A 26332-nucleotide genomic window follows, 5' to 3' on the forward strand; every position below is an offset into this window, starting at 1 on the left:
TTTCAAATGTTGAATAATTTTTAAGTAAGCAAATTGCAGCAGCAATACTCCAGGAATCTGGTTTTAATAAAAATCCAAACACCATTATCATCGCAAACATTAAGATTTCAAAATATCCCTTGGATCTGTGTGCTCCTCTGGTCCACACAATCCCTTTACAAGTCTTCCCCCTCCCACCTCGGCTCCCGACCATCTTCACCTACAATTAAAAGCTTTATCACCTAAGCCTGCTTTTAAAGCCAGTGAGCTTGTGTGTGTGTGTGTGTGTGTGTGTGTGTGTGTGTGTGTGTGTGTGTGTGTGTGTGTGTTACTGAGACGGTGGCGGGGGGGGGCTGTGTGGCGGGGTAGCATTTGCACGTTGCTTTGTATGTGTGTGTGTGTGTGTGTGTGTGTGTGTGTGTGTTTCTAAGAGAAAAGGATTTTCCATCGCCCAAGAGGCCATCAAGTTTTAAGATTGCAAGGCACGACTTCTAATCGCATCCTCCGCGGAAAAGTACAAACAGTTCCTGAGACGAGGTCCCCCACCTCCCACGCGCTTCCCAGCTCTCCCTCACTGCCTAGAACCCGGACAACCTCCCCAACACCTGTGAATCATCCAGAGGCTGCACCACCGAGCTATTTGCATAACGCCGCCCGCCCGCCCTCCCCAGCTCCTGACGGCTCCTGACGCACGACAAGCGAAGACAGGATTATGTTGTGTGGTTATTACTTCTAATCTTTCATCTGAACCAGCAGAAGTGGACGTTCTTGCTCATTCCAGCCCCCCACCCCCCGCTCCCCCGAGCTTCAGAGGTTTGGCCACTGCAAGTGCCAGGGGCTTGTGTAATGAGTGAGTGACACTCCAGATTTCTGTCAGGTCCTAGCCACCTTCCCTCCTGATGTCTGGACATGCATGCTTCGTCCTTTGGACATGGTCTAAGAAACCCAAACATCACCCTAGGCCCAGACTGCAAATTCAACCGGATACAGCGTCATCTAGTCATCTATTAGCCCCGAGCAAACAACTCACAACTCAAAGCCCTGAGCCCGCAAAGGCAAACTAGTAGGGCTAACTAGCTTCCCTCTCCCTATTCCCATCTCCAGCATTATCCTGGCGATAATTGCTCTGACGTACTTTAAAAGAAAAGTGTGAGCCTTTCCCCAACTGGCTATGATTAAATGAGAACACTAAACCCGCAATGCTGCTTTAATACAATAACTACTCATAAAAATAGCAACCTGAGTAACCTGGTCAGGCAAAGAGCTGGTGAGAGCCAAGGGGAATGCCTCTTCAGACCGACCCCCTTCTCTGGAGAAAATAAATCACAACAGAAATCTATCCCAATCCCTCATATCGTTACCCTTCTATTCCTTTACCTTCCTCTCGTGTCTGTGACTCAAACAAAGACAAATCATCAGGGGAACGTTTTACATATAAATATGTATGTATTTACATTATTGTAATTGTATATACATTCCAAACACACCTATATACATACATATATTCACATATGCATGCACACACAAGGAAAGGCATAGGCCATCAGGAAAACAGTCGCAAGAAATGTGTGTTTCCCAAGACAGTGCTAAAATGGAGTCAAAAGAATCGCTCCATTTGGATGTTTATAAAAGATTGAAATAAAAAGGGTTGCTGCAAAGCGCTCGGGGAGCTGAGTCAAGCGCTCCGCACCTCCCGGCTCCTCCCCTACCGCCCCCAGCCACCTTCCTCCCTCCGCCCTCCCCCATCACACTTCCTCCCCGCCCCTCGAGGAGCCGGCTATTAAAAGCTGCTGACGTCAAAGGAACGGCCATCTTTGATGAGGGCAGAGCTCACGTTGCATTGAAGACGAAACCTCGGGGAGGTCTGGAGCTGTCTTTCCTTCCCTCCCTACCCGGCGGCTCCTCCACTCTTGCTACCTGCAGGGATCAGCGGACAGCATCCTCTGAAGAAGACAAGGTAAAGAGCCCCCTCCTCCGATCCTGGCTCTGGCCCTGCATGGCTGCATACACAGAAGGGACTGCAGCTGGCAGCCCAAGTGAGCCTGGGTAAATACAAGTATTGGTGCACTTAGGGTGCGGTATTCCCTGTGTGCTCGTCTGCCTAGATTCTTGCCTGGGGCCACATAAAAGTATTTTTCAGGTGAGCTGTTGGGAGAAGGAGTGAACGGGGACACTGCAGATGGAGTGGTGGGAAGAAATAGCGAGGATGTGTATAGAATAATAACTTACTCTTTTGAAGCAGCCGTGGGACCCTCTTCCATCTTGCGATGCAGTTTTGAGATATGTTTAGGTTATTAGGCTTGTGGTTTTTCTCCTGTAGACTAGAAATTAAAAGCAAAACATGATCTTGTCGTTCGTTCCAACCCTATGATTATGACTGTAGTGTTTAGGGCACTGCTACCCAAGGGAGATGAGAAGGCAGGGTGTGGGCGCTGGGGAGGCGAAAGGAGAAGGGGGGTAGTTCCCGCCCTGGGCAAGCTGAGCTGCCGCAACGGCAGCAGCCTCCACGTCCCACAGACTTGATTTATGCCGCCTGCCCCAAGTCAGCTGCAGGCGGGAAGGGGCTGCAGAGTGGGAAAGCTCTAGGGGGTTAGCGCGGTGAGCTAGGCTGTTGGGGTGCGATGGAGGGAGCTCAGCACCCTGGACAGGAGTGCTCGGCGCCCGTGTCGGCTCCCTGACCTTTCAGCACCGCGGACAGCGATCCGGCTGCAGCGCCGCATTACCTGCTGCAGAGCTGCCTGGCTAGGGCTGGAGGCCAAATTTTCTCTCTGAGATCCAGATCTTAGAGAAAGTCTTAATAGAGCTGGCGTGATAGATTAAAAGAAAGGCAGAAGAATAAATCCTGTCATCGGGGATTTATTTACAGACAATTGCCTGCTCTCTTCCTCACCTCCCACGTAGCTTCAAGAAATAACAGACTACTTGTAGAAGCCTTCTGTATTTCTCCCTGTGCCTTGGTTTAGAAAAAAAAAAAGCAACAAAACAAAACAAACAAACAAATAGAAAAACAGAAAAAGAAAGCATACTTTTAAAAACGGTCACTTAGCCTCCATTATGACACGAACACTGTAATTTTTTGTTTTTAACACGGGGTAGATATGTTGATATTAGGTGGGCTCAAGTGGGCTTATATGATAATGTGAGTACTATCCTAGTCATAGGACAATTGCATCCCTATGGGTTTTTTTTATTAAGAATATGGGTTATCTGAACTAAGAAGAACTAATTTTAGGAAATAAATCCCTTGGTCGCTCTCCCTTTATCCTGAAAACTAGGTAGAAACAAGCATATACAGCCCCGAAGAAATTTCAATCTCTCTAGCCATGGTTTTGGAGTTAGTGAATTTCATAGCAGCACTGGTTGTGGCAGTTTTATTGCTGTAGATTTTGACATCCTTGGGAGAACTTAGAGATGTCCTTCAGGGTTACGCATAGGCTGCAGCAGGAACTGACCCCAAGATTCACTGTAATTTCTATTATGGCACTGAAGGATTTTGCTGAGGTCATGATAAGTATTTTCTTCTCCGAGGCTTGGAGACTCTGCATGAGCAAAAACTGTCAGGATAATACATATCTGTTCGATTTAGATTCCCATAATTGTCACGAATGTATCAAGACTAAAAAAGATGATATGCTTTCAGCAGTTGTTAAATGAGAATAACAGCTTCACGTGTAAGGATGTATATACTGCATTAAAGAAATGTTAGCATGAACCCCTTTAAAGACCCCCAAAAGGTCTGGAATTGTGTTTACTTAAGTTATAACTCCAATCATCTGTCTTCCAAAGGTACTAAAATTCCCTGTCTATTAAAAAGAATTATTTTATCTCCAGCTATTTATTCATGGGTTCTTTTACCTTTTTCTGAAAATCATGTGTTTCTATGTTTGTATATGCCAGTATATTATTGTGTGTAGATGGAAATTGCTTCCAGTGGACATTTATTCCAGATTTTTGTAGCTGCTGCATGGGAGTTTATAACTCGGAAATCTTCATATATAATAAACAACTATGTTTCATTGATGGGAGGTGGGGGAGAAATATGGGGAGGAGTCTATTTAAATCCTTTACCATGATAGTGCACATCCAGACAGTTCTGCGCAGTTGCGTCAAATGCAAAGCCTAACTGCTTGAATTATGTGCTTGAATGTTAGTAATTACTGCTGTGTTTACTGGAGAGTGGAAGGCAAAGGAAAGGGGTACAGCACTGCAGTGAAGCTGGCCAAGGGTGCAGTGTGGGAGAAAGAGGCAATATGAATAATTATACAGCTAAATATAGGCCAGCTAGCTGAGAAAATAAAAGGAAACGTACCTGGAACATAGATTTAACATTTATGTCATAGAAAATCTTCAACGGGAAAAATAGCAAGATTTTTTTCTTCATTTTAAGTTTGAATTTTGAAAATCCAGGACAATATGGTGAAGGAGGTGGGAACAGAGAGGCATTGGGAGAATTCAGGAAACAATCCTGCAGACACTGGGATGAGACCTGCTTGTTTGTTTATTGTTGAGTTCCACATTTGGCATTCCCAGCACAAAATAATTTACAGTTTCTACAATCTCTTCGTGGTACACTCTCCCAAGAATTGATAATTTAACTTTTACTTTATAAAACACCCACATCTCCAAGGCAAGCTGCCCCTTAATTTGTTAGATGATATTCCTAAACTCTGGAGTTAACCCCATAGTAAAGGTTATCAGCTGAACAATTGATTTCTTCTCCAATGACACCTAGCAACTGCATCACAGCTGGCCTTCAGGAGAACTGTTGCCTTTGACCACTGTAGAAATAAAAATAATGTAATCAAGAGATTGAAGGAGGAAACAAAAGAAAATCCTGATTTTTTTAAATGATGCACTATCAAGAAACAATGCTTCTCACGTTATGAGATTGCTTTACAGCACCAGAAAAGCAGGAAAAATTATGGGTTTGGCCTCAGCACTGGATACATTCTGCAATGTCATCCCTTGCCAGCAGGCACCAACCTAATAGGAAGATATTGATCAGTCAGAAAGCACCAGATACATAAATCAACCCCACAGGGAATATACAATTACATGGTTATATGGGTTTTTGACCTCAGTAAGTTTAGCATCTAGTAATCTTAATAGAAATAGTGAGTAATAAAATTTGTCACAGAACTCCAAAATGAAAAAGCAGTAAAACATCGGGAAAAATTATGAAAGTGTAAGTAATTCATCTGAGAGTAAAGGTAAGCGGTAGTGAGGGTAGGGTTTCAAACAGACATAGGTCTTGAGAAGGCTGAGAAGAAATTAGAACGGCCTGCTGAGTAAACAACTTCAAGTTATGTAAGCCGAGCTCTCTCTCTTCAGTGAATCCTGCAAATGTCCACCCATTGGAGATAGCTGAAAGCTTGCTTAGAGTTTTCTAGAATAGAATTAGAACCCCCTATGGAAGGCTTTGAATGATGATCTTAGAATTAGATATTATACTCTAAAGTTGATTTCTGAGCCGAAACTAATATAACTAACAATGCAACGAGGTTCTGGCTAACACCCAGAAATTAACAGAGTAGTTTAATCCCCGGTATTAGGGAGAAACACGTCACTATCATCAAGGGTGATTCATTAAAAATAACACTGCGTTTTAACATCATTCGCCACCATTCTCCAGGATATGCATACCTACATGGACATATAGTCCGGACCCATAAGTGAATTATAGTCTTGATGCTTCATATTTAACTAGAACAAACTATTTGAGATGATCCCATGCTAGGGAAATTTAAAAGCAGGTCAGGAACCGGATTATCAGAGGTCCTAGAATGCACCTTTGAATAATAAACATAGTGTAGAACTGTCTCTCCCTCTGAAGAGTCCACATTGGCAAATGCACTGAATTGGGGCAGGAAGAGGTCAGTTTTTTACAATGTGTTTCATGCTGCATGACAAATAAAACCAGTGCCTAAAAATGGGGAGGTGGGGAGTGGGGGTAGAATGGTAACATTTTATAAAGCTGGGGTGAGCAGAGGTGGATAACTGAAACCATTTCTTTTCCAACTAATCAGGCTGATTCTTCCTGGTTCCCCACATCCCAGAGCTGAAGTCTTAAACTACACACTTTCTCCTTTTAACCTTGTAGTTGCCACTCCCATAATAGAACGTCAAAACTCCAAATACTGGCAGAAATACTAAACCAAAATAGCCAACAGCGCCATCACTGCAGAGGGAGAAATGGCAGTTACAAGCATAGGTTTTGTTACCTCCCTTTTGACTGACACACAGTGTGACTTCCCCCCTTTTGTTATTTACCAAAACAGTGGCATGAGAAATGTGATGTGGTGATGTTCTGACCTCCTAGCTCACAGCCCATGGGAAATCGGGGGCAGGGTATGTCACTGAAACTATAGTAGGGGGTTGTCAAGCTGGGTCCAGAGGACCTTTCTCAGGTAAGAGAAAAGGAAGAAATGAATCACAGTGTCAAGGAAGCAAGACACGGTGAGTGGAGAAACTGTTTCAAAGAGATTAGTCCTATGAAAGGAAAAAAGACGTCAGAATTGCTATTTTTGCTATAACAATATCTGTGGTTTTTACACTATTGTCTTCACCAGGATCGCTCGCCATGCTTCTCCCTGGGAAAAAGCTCAAGTGGATGCTGATTTTAAATGAGCTATGTAAACTACAGTGATGTGTCTGATACAATGCAATAGAATTTAGTAAACCATGGATTTGCTGTTAAAGGCCAGAGATGCCTAAGGCAGGGACTCATCTGAAGTACTTTGGGGGAGGGGGGTGACCTGAGCCACGTCTGCTGCTAGTTCACCAAGTGTTGGTGATGACTTTGTACCTAAGTGTCTCTTCTCATTTCAGTTTTACAGGCGAAGTGGCTGCAATAGAGCCAAGAGAAGCTAAACGAGGTATCAGAGAGCAGAACAGGAATAACTGTAGTCAGTCTGACTCCAGAGACCAGGCCGTTAGCTGAATGTACCCCATTGCTTCTTGTATCATTGCTCTTCTTGTTGGTCAAATGAGTAACAGTGAATATGCATGATTGGTAGATAGATGATAGGTGGATGGATGGATGGATGGATAGATGGATGGATGGATGGATGATGGACGGATGGTGGGTGGACAGACGGCTGGATGGGTGGACAGACGGATGGATGGGTGGACAGACGGATGGGTGGGTGGATGGATGGATGAATAGACAGACAGAAGACAGGATTGAACCCAGAGAATTAAGCACGCTAAGCAAGCACTCATTCCCTAAACTATACTGCAGGCCTCTGCACACGATTTTTTTTTTTTATTTTCCTCACAGACATGCCCGTGAGGATGCTGGGTGGCAGCCAGGAGCCCCACAGCTCTCCTGAAGCAAGTGTTTATAATTTCCTGTTTCAGAATCAGTCTTCTAATAACCCACTGGGGCACTGTAAAACTTGGTCTCCTCATCCGCAGATGGTGTTGGTCAGTATAGCTGCCTCTGACGCAGCTGAAATGCCCCAGCTACGTGTGTGGGGCCTCGCAAGAAAGCCTTTCAGCTCCCATTGTCTCAGCAATGCTTGGGCTGCGAACTCGCAGTCATAGACCTTAGGATTCATGTGTCCCCACTATCATATCCCTTTATTAGTTCTTTTTTGTACTCCCCCAGCCCCAAATTATTTGACATTGTCTTTCTGGTCAGACAAGAAGTCCTGCCTTTTACCTCAAAGCTGTTCTCCATCCTCACTGCTTTGAGTGTCAGCCCTCCTTACTCAGATTCATGGTTATCTAGTAGATACTATCCTGCAGCTTTCACAAACATTTTAAATTTCTTGAAAAAATAAATTAGTTTTGAATTTTCACTTCAAGATTCTGGTTTTCTCATCTCCTATGTCTTACATAAAGCAGTTTGTTGGCTGTTATTTTCTAACTTCTGCTTTCCATCTGCCACTTAGAAGAGAGAAGGGATGCCTCTGTACAATCTCTGAGCTGCTAAGTATTTAAAAAATAAGATTTCTATATAACCTGAATCACGTGATACTGTAACCAATGTCAAAATTGATGAGGGTTGAGGGTACAGCTCAGTGGCTGAGTACTTACTTACTATATGTGAGGCTCTGGGTTTCATCTCCATTACAGAGAGAGAGAGAGAGAGAGAAAGAGAGAGAGAGAGAGAGACAGAGAGAGACAGAGACAGAGAGAGAGACAGAGAGAGAGACAGAGAGAGAGACAGAGACAGAGAGACACAGAGACAGAGACAGACAGAGAGACAGAGACAGACAGAGACAGACAGAGAGACAGAGAGAGAGAGACAGAGAGAGAGACAGAGACAGAGACAGAGACAGAGATGGGAAGGGGAGGGGAGGAGAGAGGAGAGACCACATATTTCAGGAAAGACTCCTTGTCTTTATATTTGACCCTCAGATTCCAGCATTTTTCCATCCAGGTAAACTGTTACATGTCAAGAAAAGATATCACTGATGGTTTACTGATTGGATTTTTGCTGACTCACAAACATTAACCTTTACAGTAGTTAAGCAGTTGTTACGAACAAGTCTTTATTCCCAAAAGAAAGAGGGGGGAAATCCTGTTTTAAAGAGCCATGTCCCCTTTTCAGTCAGTCTAGAAAAAGTGAGTTTTGATACCTATTTGGGGTTAATGCTAAATGACTGCTCTGCTAACTTTATAGCTTCTTGTTAAAAAAGATAGATAACTCTGATCCTTTTGCTGTTGTTTTGGCCTGATAATTCCACGATAGATGGATCTGTAAGATCTGCTGACTCACTCCTTGGCTTCCCCCGGTGGTGGGTCATCATTTTAGACATCAAGGGCAAGGCGAATTTTTCCCAAAGTGACAAGTTCTACAAACCGAGTGGCTGGTCTCGGCTTCCCCTTCATTTCTTTCATTCAGATGACACTGGTTCTAGATTTTTGCACTTAGAAGATGACATCCCATACCTGCAGGCTTGAATCAGTGGTTTCTGCGCTGTACTGGGCTGCATGGGTGGAAACGAAAGTCTCTCTCGGGTGCCCCCCGGAGGCCAGAGTGCAGCCCTGCACGCCTGCCTCATTTTTGTTTTTGTTTTAGAGACTGCTCTCAGATGAGCTTTGAGACAGGCAAACTAGACTGGCTTCTCTTTCCATTAGGAGTCTGGGGCCAAGCTGTTGACATCCTTTGTTTATATTTTTCCTTCACCAAATACTGACTGGGAAATGTAAAACAGAGAGTTTCTTAAATTCCCCTGCAGTTAGTAGACGTTGGCCTGATGGCCAGCCATAGATAAAACACACTGTGACTTTTTTTTTAAATTGGTAAATGGAAAGTAGAGGGAAATAAATGCCAGAAAGCTGCTGGGAAGGACATCAGTAAACTATTTTCATATGAGGTAGTCCTGTCGAATGCTGTCTTTTATTTTAATGAGAAGTCTCTTATAAATTCATGAGAGGATTTTTACAAGAAATCAAAATCGTATTCCTGATTTATGTTTGAGAAATTGTTAAACGTAATGGGATTTTCTAACTTGACTGTCCATGAACTCCTCAAACAACATCAGCAGTTACTGTAACACATTCATTCATTCATTCATTCCTTCATTAATCAAACTTTTTTTTGAACAAGCTACTATTTACCCAAAAAACACTACATTGGTTCTGCAGACACAGTTGTTAATAAAATAAATGTTTCTGCTCTCAGTATGACATGTTGAGCATACCCTATCCAGACAGAAGTACTTTAGGAGACATGTTTTAAATAGGATCTCTTTCTTTTAACCTAACTTAGGAGAGAACATGGAGGTTATAAGGTTGGTGCAGCGAATAAAGTTGTTTGTCTTGCAAGCTGAAGGACCTAAATTTAATCTCCAGAACCCACATGGAAAAACAAGGCATGGTCGCCCATGCCTGTGGTCTCAGTGCTGGGAAGACAGAGACAAAAGGACTGACCAGCTAGACCATCCTAATGAGGAGCCCTATGCCATCAAGAAACCCTGCCTGAAATGAAGCAGATGTTATACTTGAGTCCCTGGCTTCTAGGGCTATCTTCTGGCCTCGAAACATATAAGCACCCAAATGCATGAACACCCATGCATGTCCAGGCATATGCACACACATTAAAAAAAATTCGACATATGCAATTGACCTAAGGCTTCCTGTACTGGTCAGTATCTACCTACAGCAAGGCCACTTTATCAAAAATGAGTATATTAAGAAACATACTTAGTCACTTAGACTAAATAAATAACTAAGATATGCCTTTGGGTAAATTCGTCTTCATTTACATGGTAACCACAAGACAATATATATCCCTTTATTATAGTTTTGTACTTCAGCATTCACCTTCGTAGGGATACCTGCCTGTGTAAACCACTTCTTACCAAGGGGAAAGACTGAAATGTCAAGAATCTTGGTACCTTCTAGGCCAGAAAACCTACTCTTCAATCTGAAATTCATGGAGCATGCAAAACCAAGGTGACCAGGAGAGAAAATGCAGTATTTTTGCACTTTCATCCCCTGAAAACTCCCCATTGTGGGCCATTAGTCAGAGATTCAGAATAAAGTAGGATATAGGTTAGTTCCCCAGCCCCTACTTTTAGAATTTTCCTTCTGTTTATCAGTTTACGACTTCCACCTCCCTCGAAGGTTTATAACGTAGCTTTATAATTACCTAGCTACACATTTTTCTTCCTTAGTAGAATAGAGAAACCCCAGAGATCAAAGATGACAGCTCTTGATTTCTTAGTACCCTCCCTGCACCAGGTAGATTTGGAGAGCAAGTGACTGGGGATATCACCACTTCTTTGCAGAGAAATGAATTCCACCCCTGTAACTAGTTCTGCCTTGTGTCAATCAGATATTTCAACCTGGAAAATACAGTAATTTTTTGGTAGCCCTGCAAGCAGATTCACCCTAAATGTTGAGATAAAATTATGTCTGAAAGAGGTGCTTTGACTTACCTCAACTAGCTGACAAACTATGGTAAACAATTTATTATTCTACTAACATGTTTTATCGTCTACGAGCTAGGGGTTAAAATGCTAATGAAGCATAAAGAATTCTCAAGAAAAGTAATGCTAAAAGCAGAACTGTATTCAGAGATTAACGGCCATTAATGAAGAGTAATTTAAGTCATTTTCACATAGGAAGCCAAGGTGTTTAGCATGCACTGTGCATACATATAAACGTTTCTATTGTTCATTAGTATCAAATGATATTTTTAATCCTTACCCATACATAGATTGTGGCATTGATTTATGCCTTTGGCCAGCCCTTGTCCTCAGAAGCACTCACTACTGTATTAGGATCAGCATAATGTATACCTGCTGTCCATGTTGATTTGGCTTTCTGCAAAAATGCCCGTTTTACTTCTCTGTTTTAGAAGAGGAAAAAGAGGCAAAGCAAATCAGCCTCGTTTATCTTAGAGAAACCAAAGTACATCACCCACTGAATGAGAAAATTTTTATGTCTTTTTGTCCTTCTTTTCTCATAAAGTAAATTTAAAAAACTAGTAGACAGTAATTCTGCATCCGCTTTCTGCAGAATATATACGCAGTCGAATGGCTACAAAGAAAGTAACAAATAATGAACTAAATGCAGGCTAGATAGTACACTCACTTTTGGCTTAGGCCATTTCACATAATTTCCTTGGAAACACTAACTGGAGCTCTTGTTTAACTATAAGTCCACATGTTTTCTTTCTACCCACAAGCTTTCCACATTTACACTTAATCCACTGAGACCTTCTAACAGAGTGGTTCTCAACCTTCCTAATGCTGCCACCCTTTAATGCAGTTCCTCATATTGTGATAACATCCCCAACCATAAAATTATATCCTTGCTACCTCATAACTATAGTTTCGCTACTGTTATGAATTACGATGTAAATATCTGATATTCAGGATATCTCTCTGTGAAAGGGTTGTTTGACAACCCCTCCAAAGGGGTTGCAACCCACAGGTTGAGAACCACTGCTCTAATGGACTGCATGCTGCTAGGGAGTCAGCAAACCTCCAAGAGCATAGTCCTCCAAGCTAAGTCGGGTGCATATGATGGTATGAGTGACCAGAGACAACTAAATGTTCGGAAGAGTTCACTGAGCACTGGAGAGAGAGACAGAGGCTGCAGATCACCCCAAATATATTAGCTGTACAACCTTGAACAACTCACTTGAACTGAACCAATCCTGGTGTTCAGAGATGTAAAGAAAAAGAGTTGGTTACTATGAATGCCAGGAACTGTTGCTGCTACCTCCCATCCTATGAATGAGAAAGGCAGGTCCCTGAACTCCATTAGCCAATGTTTGCCCAGGTGTACTTCTAGACTTCTTGATTGTAGGTTATTTGAAGACTATATGCTTCTTTTCTTCTCTATTGTGTTTTCTTTTTAGAGAATCAATGGCTCGTGGTATCGCGTTACTTTTTCACTTTAACAGCATATGTGATAAATTGGGAAGATGTTTCAGGAGTATTTGATTTTCTTCTATTTGGGGAAGGATTTTAAAATGCCTTTGATAGCATCTCTGCTTTGGGAATGGCCTCATGATCCTTAGAATTATGTTTAGATACCCAAAGAGACCCAGTGTTCACTTAAGTAAACACTAACCCCCTCTTGCTTTATGCATTGGATTTCAAGGACCCTTGAGGGAAACAAAGGAAATATGAAAAATATTTTTTACTGTGCAAAAGAAATGTGCTGCGAGCTGTTCAATGAACCATCACCAAAACCACATCTGTTGATGCTGTTTGTTTCCAGCCTTGTGCTCAGAGGTTTCTCTTGCTGCTGCTGCTGCTGCTGCTGCTGCTGCTACAACAACAAGATGGTCGTATGTGGGGTGGAGTTCGTTTTCTTATCAGATTGACATGTGTGGTTTCTTTATACATGTGTACAATATACAAGGAAAGAAATGCAAATGCCGAGTCTTTCTTTAATCAAACTTGGTATCGATTACGGCTTGCACTTAAAACATTTAGCATCCTCTATAAGCTAATAAACATAAAATGTAAAAATGAAGTTTTATGAAGTGCAAAATACCCCAAAATTTTGTTCACATCAAACTTTTCTATCAAACACAGAGAAGGTTGCCCGAGATATCATATGCAATGGTGAGTCCCAAGTCTACTTTAGGAAGAATTCTTGGAAATGTAGATCTACATGGCAAAAGACCCTACTGGGAAATTTTTGGAAGTCCCCTATTATCTTCACATGTGATAATTATTAGAGTTCTATCTATTGTAGCTAGTTTTGTATTTAATCTCTATAGCAACACACTGAGTAGTAGATAATATTTTCAGCACTTACATAGGACAGTGTTGGTCAACCTATTTCTAAAGATCTTAAGGTATTAATTGCTACCTTTCTACCCATGAGCAAGCTTACACATACATAACAGTTAATGATAAAAACACATAGCATTTTCTTAAAGCCAATTTTGTGGTGAGCTCATGGGTATAGCCAAAATCAGACTACCAGACTTCTTTGCCCTTTCTAGTATTGGGACCTGTGAGAACAGAGGACTGCGGAAATATGTGCAGTCAGACAGGGTAACTAGAAAACTTAGGTCTTACCTTTCTGAGGAGCGAAACCTTCCTCAGTGAGCTTATAGTTTTCAGAACATTCAACTTGACTATGGACGTGCACATCTTAGACATCAAGCCAAGCGAGAGACTGTTGTGATGCCCACTGCCTATTTCCTATCTCACAGAGCACCATGATGATGGTGAGTGGGGCAAGGAACTGTTGAAAGCCACCTCCTCAGTGCTAGTCATGCCAAGGAGCACAGAGTCCTATTTTGTGAGAGAATTAATGAGCCCTTATTAAGGAGAAAACTATTCTTCCTGCTCCTGATACTTCTGACTCACTGCTAAAGATCCTGTTGTGGCACAGAATGAATTTGATGATAAGGAAGCTAATAATGGCTCAATCTAGCATTCCAGAATTCTTTCCTTAAAGCTGGTCAAAATTTAGAATCTTGGCAGTCCCTTTTTCCACATGAAGTCTTATTTGCAGCCTTTGAAAGATACAAGAGGGCAAAGATGCTCCAGGCCTGAAGGCTAAAGCAATGTCTGCCTGTCACTTCTCCTCTGGCCTCCACAATAAATGGCCAGCTCCCACTTAGCTTCTACACATTCCTATTTTCTACCCTCGGTCAGAAAACCAATGACACTTGAGAAAAACGGTCCCCCTATCCCATATTTGTCTTCTTTTCTATCTCTTCTTGTTTAGAATCATAGATTTGAGGATCTGGAATAAACTTGTAAACTATATTTTTAGAAAGTAAGAAATCATACCCATGGCCCAGATGTAACTATTCACCACGTGACAAGACCTACAGCCACTATTACTGCCTCACACTTCAGGGCTGGCTCTAGGCTCAGGCCACTTTGCCTCATCTCTTCCAGGTTTTCCGTCTTGACAGTCCTGGAACACAATAATACAGGTCAAGGGTTAGACTGGTAGGACCACAAGGTAGAATGATGGTTTAGAAAGGGTGAAGACAGGATTGTCTGAGAGGTTCCACTTAGCACTCAAATGAAGCCCAAATTATCTCTAGGTTCAGTGATGAGACAGTCCATTCAGCAGCTGATTGTATCAGTGGCCACCCTTGAGCCCAAACAGACTGTGATCTGAACAATAGAGATGCGTTTTCCCACTTTCTTCTCATTTTGTCTCCTAATTCCAAGACCAAAGTTACCTATTGCTACAGGTTCAGAGAAAAAAAAATAACTATAAAATCTGTATGGCCTACTGTGGCAGTGGAGAGAGATAATCTGGCCCCTGGTTCCAGTTTTCTTTTTCCCCAATCTCATTTTGCTTCTTACCATGGCTGAATTATGGGCCCATATACACTGGCTGATGAGTTGGGACAAATATAGCTTCTGCAGGTTGAAGGACTCAGATTAATACCAAACCTAAAAGCATTGCATTGAAGACTAAACTAGGAGTCAGATTTTCTGTTAAGCCTAAGATTTCTATAGCCTTTAATGTATATGAGTGTCAGGAATGGCCCAGTGGGAAAAGATGCAAGTGTGTTCCCCAACCAACCATAGTTTTAGCTATGTCAAGTTTTCCTTAACCACAAGGAGGGGGTGATAGCCTCCTATCTCTGTGTCTACTAATTAGAACTTGTTTCTCAGTCACCAAAGGGGACCAAGGTAAAGTTGAGTCATCGCTGGCCCAGTGGGATAATAAACATCAAGAATTAGCATCTAATTGGATGATGGAACAAAGAAAGGTACACAGACCATAAAAGAGAGAAACGTCTAAATGTGCTCTTAGACTGCCACATGGTACCACTGTACCCACAAGCTGAAGTTCAAGTTTATGTCCTCAGTTTATGTGTTTTAATCTCTTTCTTCTGATGTCTAGTCTTTTATTTATTTATTTATTTATTTATTTATTTATTCCTTCACTCCTCCCTCCCTCCTTTCCTTCCTTCCTTCCTTCTTTCCTTCCTTCCTTCTTTCCTTCCTTCCTTCCTTCCTTCCTCCCCTCCTTTCTTTCCTTTCTCTTTTTTTAACTTAACATTAGTCTTGACTTTGGTTTTCTGAATGAAGATTTTATGTATCATTAAAGTGGAAATCAGTCATTTTCACTTTAAGCAATTAAGGTTTGAAATGCACATGAGTAGGCCTTTCATGTGCTACATTCTTCCAATCTACTAAAATCTCTGACCCAGTAGAGCAGAGCTAGCTGCATAGTGAGATTGATAAGGTCCTTTTATAAATCACTGCTGACATACTTTTTTTGGATTTGGTAGGCTACTGATGCAAGTGAACTACATCTGCTATAAGCAGATGTAAATTTATTGGTTCACTTAATGAACAATTGCACAGGCTTAACCTGCATTCCTTTAATGATAGTTGCTTCTTTTTATGAGCTTGTTTTCCTACTATGATCTAATTTTTTAACTTCATGTAAGCTCTGTCAAGAAAGATGATAGAGATAACATAACCATATTGCAAGTATAACAACTGGGGCATAAGAAACTTGATTGCCCTGAAAAAAATACTCAATTCTGGGACTCTTTTGAGGATAGTGGTTGACCAGATGTCCACTACATAAGTAGAAAGTGTTGATTCATCACCTTTAAATAAATACAAACTTATTTGATCAGTGATAGATTTGCAAATTCTTTAATCTGAGTATCTGGAAGTGGTATATTTCCTCTTTAATAATACCATTCATCTTCTATTCTTTCTAGTACACACAGCCTTAGTATCTTCTCATTTGTGAAGGTACAAACTTAAACTGGCTTTCTTTGCTTACCAAAATTATGAAATTCTTTTTGCTTTTATAATGTTACCAAATCAGGAATGACTAGAATTTTTGGAACACATATATATTCCAAATACATACATATGTGTGTGTATGTGTATATGTGTATGTGTGTATGTATATATGTATATAGTTTTATTAAAATATATATGTATTTATAAAATATATAATATATTACTTATTTCTTTATAAAATATTTACATATGTATATTTATAAAATCTTTTTTCTTGTGAATGTTTCCATATGTTACGTCACTATTTTGAGCAACAAGGTTGAGAAAGTAACCTGCAACAAACAACCCAATGTATTTTTCTCTGAAAAGAATTGCAAAGGCCTTAGCTTTTTGTTCTTTTCCACTGGCCTTGTGGTGAGGTCTCTGGGTTTCTTTTCAGAGTTACATGTTTTAATACATAAAGCAAAACACACAAGGTTACATGCAAAATCAATTATATTGACGTATAACTATCAAAATACTCTTTAAGACAAATTGGTGAAATAGCAATATGCAATCTCTCTGAAATTATAGCACCAAATAGTTTGTGGCAAGCCTAATAATTGCCATAGGTTTAAAGTACTAATGAGAATGTAAGACAAAGATTCTGAACCAAATGTAAAATGATACGAAGCCATCTGAGGTGATTTTTGACAAATCATTCCATGTTCTCTATGTGGAAAGGGGGGGAGGAAGTCAGCTGTATAGGAAAAGAAGAAGGTCACATATTATCTAGGCATTCATGATATTGGAGACCCTGAACAAATATTATCTTGTAGAACGAACATCCCAATACATAGTGACTTGAAACCTCAACCATCTCTTATTGAGCAAGTTCATTAAACATTTGGTTCTTCAAGGCTTGAGTGGCTAAAGCATGGGTTCACTTCCATGTGTGTGGGAGTTGCTAGCTCTTAGCTAGGGGGCCATCATTGGTGCCAGAGCTATTTGTCTCCCATGCAAAAGGCTAGTCCTAATGTTGCATGTGGACACAGTGGGTCTTGTAAAGTTCTTGAAAACAATTGGAGAGAGTAGTCAGGGAATAGAGAGGCACTACCAATAAAAAAATTTATTGTCTGACTAGGCCATATGGACAAAGAAGTCACATAGCTAAGCATAGAGTCCATGTGAAAGGAGGAATTATGAGAAGGAAGATGATCAAAGGCAATTTTCATACAACACATATATATGTATGTAATGGTATGCATCAATTTTGGAAGCATGAGTTAGAGAAGGTTTTATATGGGCCACCAGCTAGGCATGGAGCTTTTCCTGTCTATCCTGAGGCTATTCTTCTTCTACTCCGTTACATAAATCTGGAAACTTAGACACAGCTCATCCCTATGCTACCACCACAGGCTATCCAGTGTCTTTCCAATTCAAACCCTAAGTACAAGAATTGAATGCCTTTGAACCAAAAGGACACCTGGAACATGAACCCAATCTTTCCAAAGAATCAGAACCACCACAGATGCGAATACCATGTAAATTCAGGGAAAAAAAGGAAGATGTTTTTCCTCACAACATTAAGGATGAGTTTTTGGACCAGAAAAATAAATACAAACATCTTAGTATTTTGTTTACCTGGTGAAATTCTTCTTAGACCTGCCTTGGTAAAGGCAACTTTATATGAAGGCTTTTTCTTTGCCTCCTCAGACATTTCTCATTCAAGCAAGAAAGCCCTGCTTTCTCCTCTAATTATAAGAACTACCCATAATGTTAGAAACAATTATCAGCCAGTCCTCTTTCCTTCAAACACCAGCAAAGGGAACTGGAGGGAAGAGACACCACGAAAAACCCTGAAGACTTTTCAACTGTGCTGCTGCTGCTGCTACTTCATGAAAACATGCTGGGCAACTGCCTGGAAGTCCTCACCTCAGTCAGTCCATAGAGTAGCAGCTGGCTCCCAAGGCTGCCTAGCCAGGCATATTCCAATGTGATCTGATATACAGCTGCACAAATTTTAGATTCAGCTCTGACATCAGATTGTAGACCACTGAAGATCAAACCCTGGGTAGATGCCCTGTCTACTTTTTCAGATCCTGTACCAGCCCAGAGTCAAAACAGAGAGTCTTCTCCAATATTTAGTTGAAATACAGCATCACCCTGGGTCCATCCAGAAGCAGAGCCTACTTGAAGATTATCGGGGCAGTGGTCTTAGAAAGTGCTGGCAAGTAAGGAAAGAATTAGAGAAGAATTTGAAAGAAACTGGGCACGAGTCATTGATGAGCAGGGGGACATCTGATGAGACCCATTCTAGCTGGAGCCTCCTCTTCAAGAGAGTAACCAATATGTGCAAAATTAGTGTGTGTGTGTTGGGAGGGGGTGGTGAGGCAGGAAAGTGAGAGTACCATGCATAGGTAAGGGCTGTTCCCTTGGGTGCAGTGTGTACCCACCCTTGTGAGAAAGCAGGCTCCCCCTGAAACTGAGAAACCTTAAAGCTTGTAGCATTTGCAAGGGGCAAATAGCAAAAAAAGGCTCTCAGAATGCACAGAAATGGTGTATGATGAGGGAAATCAGTGACTGTCACCAAGCTGTTACAATTTTGAAATGGTAATGGCCAGATATCCCAAGTATCCCAGAAGCTATCTCCAGCTTGGAGATATTGGCATCTCAGCCATTCATTTACTTACCACACAGTCAGCTAGGCTCCTAGTGTGTGTCACTTACTCGGTACCTATGCACCGAGATGCAGTGCTATGTCCCAGTGCTATGTCCCTCAGCTTTAAAAATGGTAGAGCTGAGATCCCTTACAGGGGCCACCTTCAAGTTCCAGCACCAGCCATTGTAAGTCCATCCCAAGCTGGGTGGGGATTCTAGTCTCCTACAGATTTCAGCCAAAGTCCAACCTTGCCTAGCCCGGCTTGCTCACTTAGATGGAAGGTCAGCCTCTCTAAATGGATTCTCCATGTAACCAAGAGACTTGAGATACATGAAATGGATTAGACAACTTCTGGGGGTAACAGGAACTGTTATTGTTACATGTTGGTTGTTTTGTATGGTGTTAGGAATTGACCCACAAGACCTCATGGATGTCAGATAAGTACTCTACCACTGGGTCATTCCCAGGCCCCAGAATATTGTTTTCACAAGTATTCTTCACAAATGGTAGCATACTGTAAAACAATGATATAAAGTATACTACAGTGCATAATAATAGCATGGCCTGGTCATTTATTATGTTATCAATTAGCATTACTATACAGAAATATATGCAGAAATATATTGCTGGCAGGCCAATAGCTTTGTTTCCATCAGTGCTGTCGCAAACATCACCAGTGTAATATTAGAGTACTCATATTATTACGGAGTCATCACCAGGAGTTAACAATTTTCCAGTTCTATTAGAATGGACGTGAACCCAGTGATACATGTAGCCAAGAACACCACTAATGACCATATGTGAAAGTTGCAAACACATAAATGACATTTGAGAGTTCTTTCTTTCTTTCTTTCCTTCTGTCTTTCTTCCTTTCCTTCCCTTTCCTTTCTCCCCCCCCTCTCTCTATATATACATATACATATACATACATACATACATACATACATACATACATACATACATACATACATATATTTCGTTCTTTCTTTCATTCTAGATGGAGTCTTGCTATATTGCCCAAGCAGTCCTCAAACTGGTAAGCTCAGGCAGCCCGCTGCAGCCCCCTCGTTATACAAGCAAATGCCTCCAAGCCTAGCATTAGACAGTGTTTGAAAGTACACACTGGACTTAACTTGGTGGCTGCAGATACTGGTATAAGAGTTGGAGAATCACTTTTAAAGGAAATGGCAATTTTCAGATGTTGCAAGACCCTAAGCCAAGTGTACTAAGCATACAGACACTCCCATATTCATTCTGGCCAAGTGCAGTGGAAACTCAGATTTTCATTTAGAGACAGAGGTTCCAAGGCACCACGGGGAATTTATCAGACGTCCCTTTTTCTCTCCTTCAGTGGTCCTCTGCAGCTAGTTCTGAGACAGTTCGTTCAACCCCAGTGCTCATACACAGTGAGAGACCTCCCAAAGCCTTTTCAGCTGCAGGCCTTCTCAACTGTGTGATTTTGATGTTTGCAGGCCAGCTCCACCTGACTGCCAGACTTGGGGCCTGCAGCTATTTTTCTGACTTTGATTGCTCAATCTGCAATCATGATCCCAGTGCCAGTGAGGCCTACTGAGCCCTAGAAGGGCAGGCAGGGGGTCTCTGGAGCGGTACTTTTTCTGTGTTTTCTATTAGTAACCCAGGGAGTGATGTGAGTGGCTTCAGTGTTCATTGGAGCCAGCAATCGCAGTGGGGGTACGGGGGACCCTGGCAGTGAGCTAGAGAAGCTCCTCCGTGAAGCGGTGATGCGGTGGCTGGAAAAACAGGAATGCCCATCGACCTTGCTGAGCTTTCAAGAGGGTCACGTCTGAGGCCTAGGGATGTTTCCTGGATGTTTCCCCTGCTCAACAGAGACCCAGTGTTGGACTACCAGGTTACTCATTTGTCTTTCTACTCAACAATGCTGCAGTTCGTACCTCAAGGCAACCCAGGTTTGTCCTATCATTGTGACAGACATCAATAGGGTAGGCTAGCAAAGCAGGTGCAGTTGGAACTAAGGTTCTGTCATTTACAGACGTGAAAGTAACCCCTGAGCCTTGTCAGGTTCAACACTGTACATCCCCACCCTCACGGTGAGCTTTGGAACCCACAGTACTGGAATCCTCCGCTGCCTCTTTTTGGCCATACATTTGTCCAGCAGTCATGCATGCCAAGTGCTTCAGCAGGCAATGGGCAAACATGTGATCACAACAGGCAAGGTCTCCTTTTGCAGTACCATTTTAAAGAAAGAGATAGCCATCAAATCGATGGGCCTGGGGGAAAGGGCAAGGAAACTACCAGATAGGGACAGGGACAGTGAAGAGACCAGAGACCAGAGATGACTGGGAGGATTTCTGACCATTGATTTGCAGTCACAGGCAGACCCAAGCCTGCTCAACCTTGGAGGAGTGTCAGTCCACAAATGCTGTTGGAGGGGCATGGGAAGAATTGTTAGGAAAGAAACAGACAAGCCAGGTTTTGAGACCCTGGTGAGGACTTTTGCTTTGGATGAAAGACTCCACAAGGTCTAAGAATTTTAAAAAGGGAATTAACTTGGTCTGATACATTTTCTTTTTTACATGAAGTGTAGTGATAATGAAAACGAACCTACTAGGAGGCAACTGCAGTTTCAGAGTTGAGCCTATGGGTGAGGAACCAGGCACAGAGAAGAGGGTGGCAAGACTTACTGAGAGCTTCCTGCTAGGCAGGACTGGCCAGAGGGAAAATATCATCAGGTAATGCCACTAGAGAACCCTACCTATCCCTTCTCCATCACACCCAGTAAAGAATGGAGGCTGAGTCTGCCTTCTAGGAGTGGCAGAGTTTGTGTGCAAGTGAATTCAAGCAAAACTCACAGGAATATGAGGGATACGGGATGGAGCTGGGAAGAGTCAAGCATGGGTATGGTAGCAGGTAGAGACTACTCTGCGCCTGCTCCCCAGGGAGCTCTGGAGTAAAGATTGCATCTAGCCCAGCTTTGAGGCTGGGGAGGTAGCTTATGTAGGCTTATATTAGTCAGTCTTTAGAGGATTACACGAACTCTCAGGCATCTTCAGGGGAGGATCTTCTTGTCAGCCACAGGCAGGGCTCAGTAGAATCCCAAACGGGAACCCTGAAATACATCAATGCAGCATTTGAGAAACAGACACACCTGCCAGGAAAGATTAACAGGAATATGGTTAAGATACCTGCACCATTTCTTATAATGGTTATAACTTGTCCTGAGAGAGGACAGGGGCTGTGTGGACTAAGAAAATATGAGGACACATAAGGCCTAAATGTCTAACTAAGTAAGTTAGCACAGGAGGCCTAGAACAGGAGAAACATTTCATTGCCCATAAATTATATTCAAATTTCCTGTAAATAGTCAATTGCCACTATGAACTCAGGTTATAGGTGTTCCATTCACCCAATTCTCATCCCCAAAGGTTATATCTGAATATCCATTTATGCAATGTAGAAGGCCATGAGAATTAGGTATCTATTTCTGCAAACAAATACAACAATAAATGCAGCCCATTAGCAAGGCGTGATAGACTGGGGACATAGCTCAGTGTTAGAGAGCACCTGCCTGCTATTCACAAGATCCTGATGATGTCCGTTATGTCCCACAGCTGTGTAGCTCCTTCCAATGTATATCCATGCTTTTGGAAATTTGCCTACATATCAGAATATTCAGTAATCTTTTTTAAGTTTTTAAGTTTTTAAGAGTGTGTATGTAAAGGGTGCATATAAATACAGTGTCTGTGAAGTCCAAAAGGAATCTCTTGTAGCTGGAGTTGCAGGCAGTTGTGAGCCACCCAGCGTGGGTGCTGAAAGCTGAACTTGAGTCCTCCTTGAGAGCAGTGTGTACTCTTAACCACTGAGCCATCTCTCTAGTCCCATATCCATTAAAAAAACAATCCCAGAGCCCAAGCCTGGTTTAGGGTATCTAAACCAATTAAATTATAATTTCTAGAGTGGGTTTAAACTATAGATTTTGTTTAGCATAATTTTAGATTTACCTGAAAGTGGTAAAGATGGTCTGACTCTCACCTAATTTCCCATGTTAACATGTTACAGCACTATAATTTATTATAATCAGGAAATCAATGTTGGTCCATTTAGCTAGTAAGCAAAATTTCTAAAAGCAAATGCATTAGCATAAAGGTCTGTTACAGGCAGAACGCACCGTACAGTTACTTGGATTTCCTCAGGTTTTCTAGTAATGGCCTCTTCCTATTCCAAGACTTCCAGACTTCTACTGTGGATTTAGCTGTCGTGTGTCCCCTCTCTTTTCTTACCTCAGGTGTCTCAGTCTTCCTTTGGCGTTCATGCCCTTAACATGCATTTCCTTAACAGGAAAGCATTTGTCAAGTGTACTAGCTACTTTTCTGTTTCTGTGATAAAACGCCACAACGAAATGCAGAAGAAAGTCTAGTTTTGATTTTGGGGGCGGGGAGCGAGAGAGAGCACATAATGGCTGAGAAGGCATGGTGGCAGGAGCAGAAAGCTGGCCGATAACATCTTTATGTATACACAAGAAGCAGAGAGAGCAAGCGGGAAGTGGAGTGGGATTATAAACCCTCAAAGCCTACTTCCAATAATATACTTCCCCCCCAGCACCTCCTGAAGGTTCTATAACATCCCCAAACAGCACCCAGTATGTTCAGTTGTATGAGCCCATGGGGAACAGTATTCATTCAAACTACCACGTCGCCTCTTTTGTACAATGCTCTCCAATCTGGCTTTGCCCTTTCATAAAATAGAATAAGAATAAACTGCCTTATTTGATGGAAATATGTGTTCTTAGGCTAACTGTAGCAGAGATGAAGTGTCCTGTTTGTCATAACATGTCAGGTACATGTGGTCAAATCCACATGGAGTCATGTAATGAGTCATTACTTGTTAATGAGAATGGTTGCCAAATCTTTCTCTCTGTCTCCCTCATTCACACACACACACACACACACACACACACACACACACACACACACACACATTCTTTGTCTAGTATGTACAGGGCCTGTGTTCAATCTCCAGCACCCCATATAATTAGCACCAACAAATTATCCAGTAATCCCTCCGTCTACATCTTCATGCCTTGTCTTTCACATTAGGAAGACCAATCTATCCTTATTCATTTTTAGTTCAGGATATAGTGATGGTTACTGGCAATGCAGAAAAAGTTGCTGATTCTGAGAACTTAGATGAGCCATGGATTGTGCGTAGTGAAATAAATGTTCACTTGAGTCTCAGGGTTCTCAGTGTTCTGTTTATGTCCTCACGCTGGCTATCCCTCTATTCTCCAGTGCACTGAACTCATTAGGTGTCATGGTGTGAAACTATCAAAGTCAGCTTTCACACACTCCGGCAGTTCCCACAGAACCACTTGCTGTTCGTTGCACATTAGAAATGAATTAGTAACTACGCAGACTTATGAGCAGGTCTTATGGCTTGTTTACTTGCCACCACATCCATATTTGGAACCTAGAAAAAAACATGTAAGTAGAAAATCATAAGTTTTATTTTTTCCCCATCCTTCCACATTATTCTCTCATAAACTCACCTCTTTGCAAGGTGTGTGACTCATATACACTTATGTGGCCTATAATCTCAGCCTTAGGAGGTAAGGTAGGAAGATCACATATATGCAAACAACATAGGCTACATAGTAAGACTGGTTTCAAAGGATGAAATCATCTTCCTGCTTATAGAATAGGAATGGAATAAATGTATGTTAATTTATTTCTGGTTAAAATTATAAGCCTGTCTTTGCAAGAGCTTGTCACTTCAAAGCTCTGTGTCCTTCAACCTAACCTAGCGTCTGATAGCACTGGCAATATCTACAGAAGTCCATTAAAATTCATTCTACTCCTTAATAAGAGGAATCCACTCTGAAGGTTGGTAGGTAAACTTGGAATTCTAATGATTTCGCTGTGGACAGCTAACTGTAAGCTATTTCTGAACTGCCACATTTCAAAGGCAGAATCTCAAATTGGATTTTCCTGGTTTAGAGAAATGTAGAATAGCAAGTATGGATGCTATGTGGACACCTGAGGTGGTTTCAGTAAGAATGGTTCCCACATACTCATAAGTTTGAATACTTAGTCCTGAGTTGCTGAAACTGTTTGGGAAGGATTAGGAGGTGTGGCCTTGCTGAAGCTCTGTTAGTTATGTTGTGGAGTCAGGCCTTGAGGTTTCAAAAAACACATGCCTCCTGCTTATGGATCAAGATGTGAGCTCTCAGCTATTTGTGTTGCTATGCCTTTGTTCCACCATCATGGACTCCAATTTTTGGAAGCATATGCCTAATTAAATGCTTTCTTTTATACGTTGTCTTTGTCATGCTGTTTTGTCACAACTGTAGAAAAGGAACTGAGACAATGGCTATCCACATATGTAGGAGAGGGTATGATAAGATAAGAAGCAAGGTATAAAATAAATGCAGAGAAGCTGCACTTGTATGTTTTTCTTTACCCTCAAGTGTAGGCTGGGTATCTGAGCCCAGGATATGTTGACAAAGAAGAAGTAGCAAGTGGCATGTGGTTCTGACAGTCACAGGTGAGGAAGGCACTTGCCATATGCCATGCATGGGTTCTTCATCAGTGCCCTTGCCTTCATGAATAATGCGTCCACAACCTGAGTGAGTCAGCAAGCTCCTTGCTGAGGAATCTCACCTTCCAGATGACTCTCTTAGACTTCCTACTAAATGGCTACTTTTTCATTTTGTGACCCCTCGAAATCCAAAAGGACTAGGTGAGCTAATCATGTGCTTCTAAGTGGTGAGAAAGGGATAGCGGGAGAACAAATCAAGACCTCATCACTAATATTGATTCTATAGGCACAATTACCAACCCCTGGGGACTTCACTGTGGCTACAGCTCACGATATTCAGTCAGTCCTACTATTTGTCAAATATCTACTATGTCTCAAACCCTATTCTGGCATTTGGTCCCAGGTTAACATAGAGTTGAGGGCACATGTTCTGGACCGTGACCTAAGGGGAAGTTATGCAATATCTGGTGCCTCATCTTCTTTGTATATATAATTGAGAGTGATGATACGGTCCTTCTTAGTTAATTGATATGAAGCAAATGCCCCACTGTTAACTTGGCTTCCTCAGGGCTCACAGGATGGCCTCTTGCCTATAATTAAGACCCAGATGACCCCAATGTTAGAAAAGTAGGGAACTGCTCATGAAGAGGCAAGAATCCCCTTGGGTGTTGGGAGAGCTGCAGGGATGCCCTTTCTGCCCAGCATCCCAGATCTCTCACTAACTGATGGCCATCATCAGAGTGGTAAAGACAATCCATCAACAATCCTCAGTTCCTTTTGGTGGTGACATCTGGTCTAGTTCAACAGCATTTGTGTGTTGGGGGGAAGGGGTGTGAAATGAAATATGATGAAAAAAATCCAGTTTCACCGACTCCCTTCTGTCTTAAACCCCAACTTCGGCTTTCCCTCACAGACCATGATAGGTACTAACTGAAAATAAATTTCCCTTTCAGTAAAGGAACAGGCTAAGAATAGAATCACAAGTTGTTTCTCAGATGCCATATGAAAAATTTAGATTAAGTCAAGCTTCCTTTGT

General features: G+C 41.9%; 1 protein-coding gene across 2 annotated transcripts in view; it reads left to right on the forward strand.

The window, feature by feature from the left end:
- The first annotated feature begins 1783 nt into the window (after positions 1 to 1783).
- Positions 1784 to 26332, forward strand: part of Snap25 (synaptosome associated protein 25) — a 72731-nt gene continuing 48182 nt past the window's right edge. Inside the window, exon 1 of one of the 2 annotated variants that reach the window (XM_032904292.1) lies at positions 1784 to 1936. The gene's annotated coding sequence lies outside the window, so the exon portion shown is untranslated. The remainder of the gene's footprint in view (positions 1937 to 26332) is intronic. The other variant, XM_032904291.1, reaches the window with a different exon arrangement.

The sequence above is a fragment of the Rattus rattus genome, chromosome 5 (assembly GCF_011064425.1).
Source record: "Rattus rattus isolate New Zealand chromosome 5, Rrattus_CSIRO_v1, whole genome shotgun sequence".
In the NCBI taxonomy this organism is placed as follows: domain Eukaryota; kingdom Metazoa; phylum Chordata; class Mammalia; order Rodentia; family Muridae; genus Rattus; species Rattus rattus.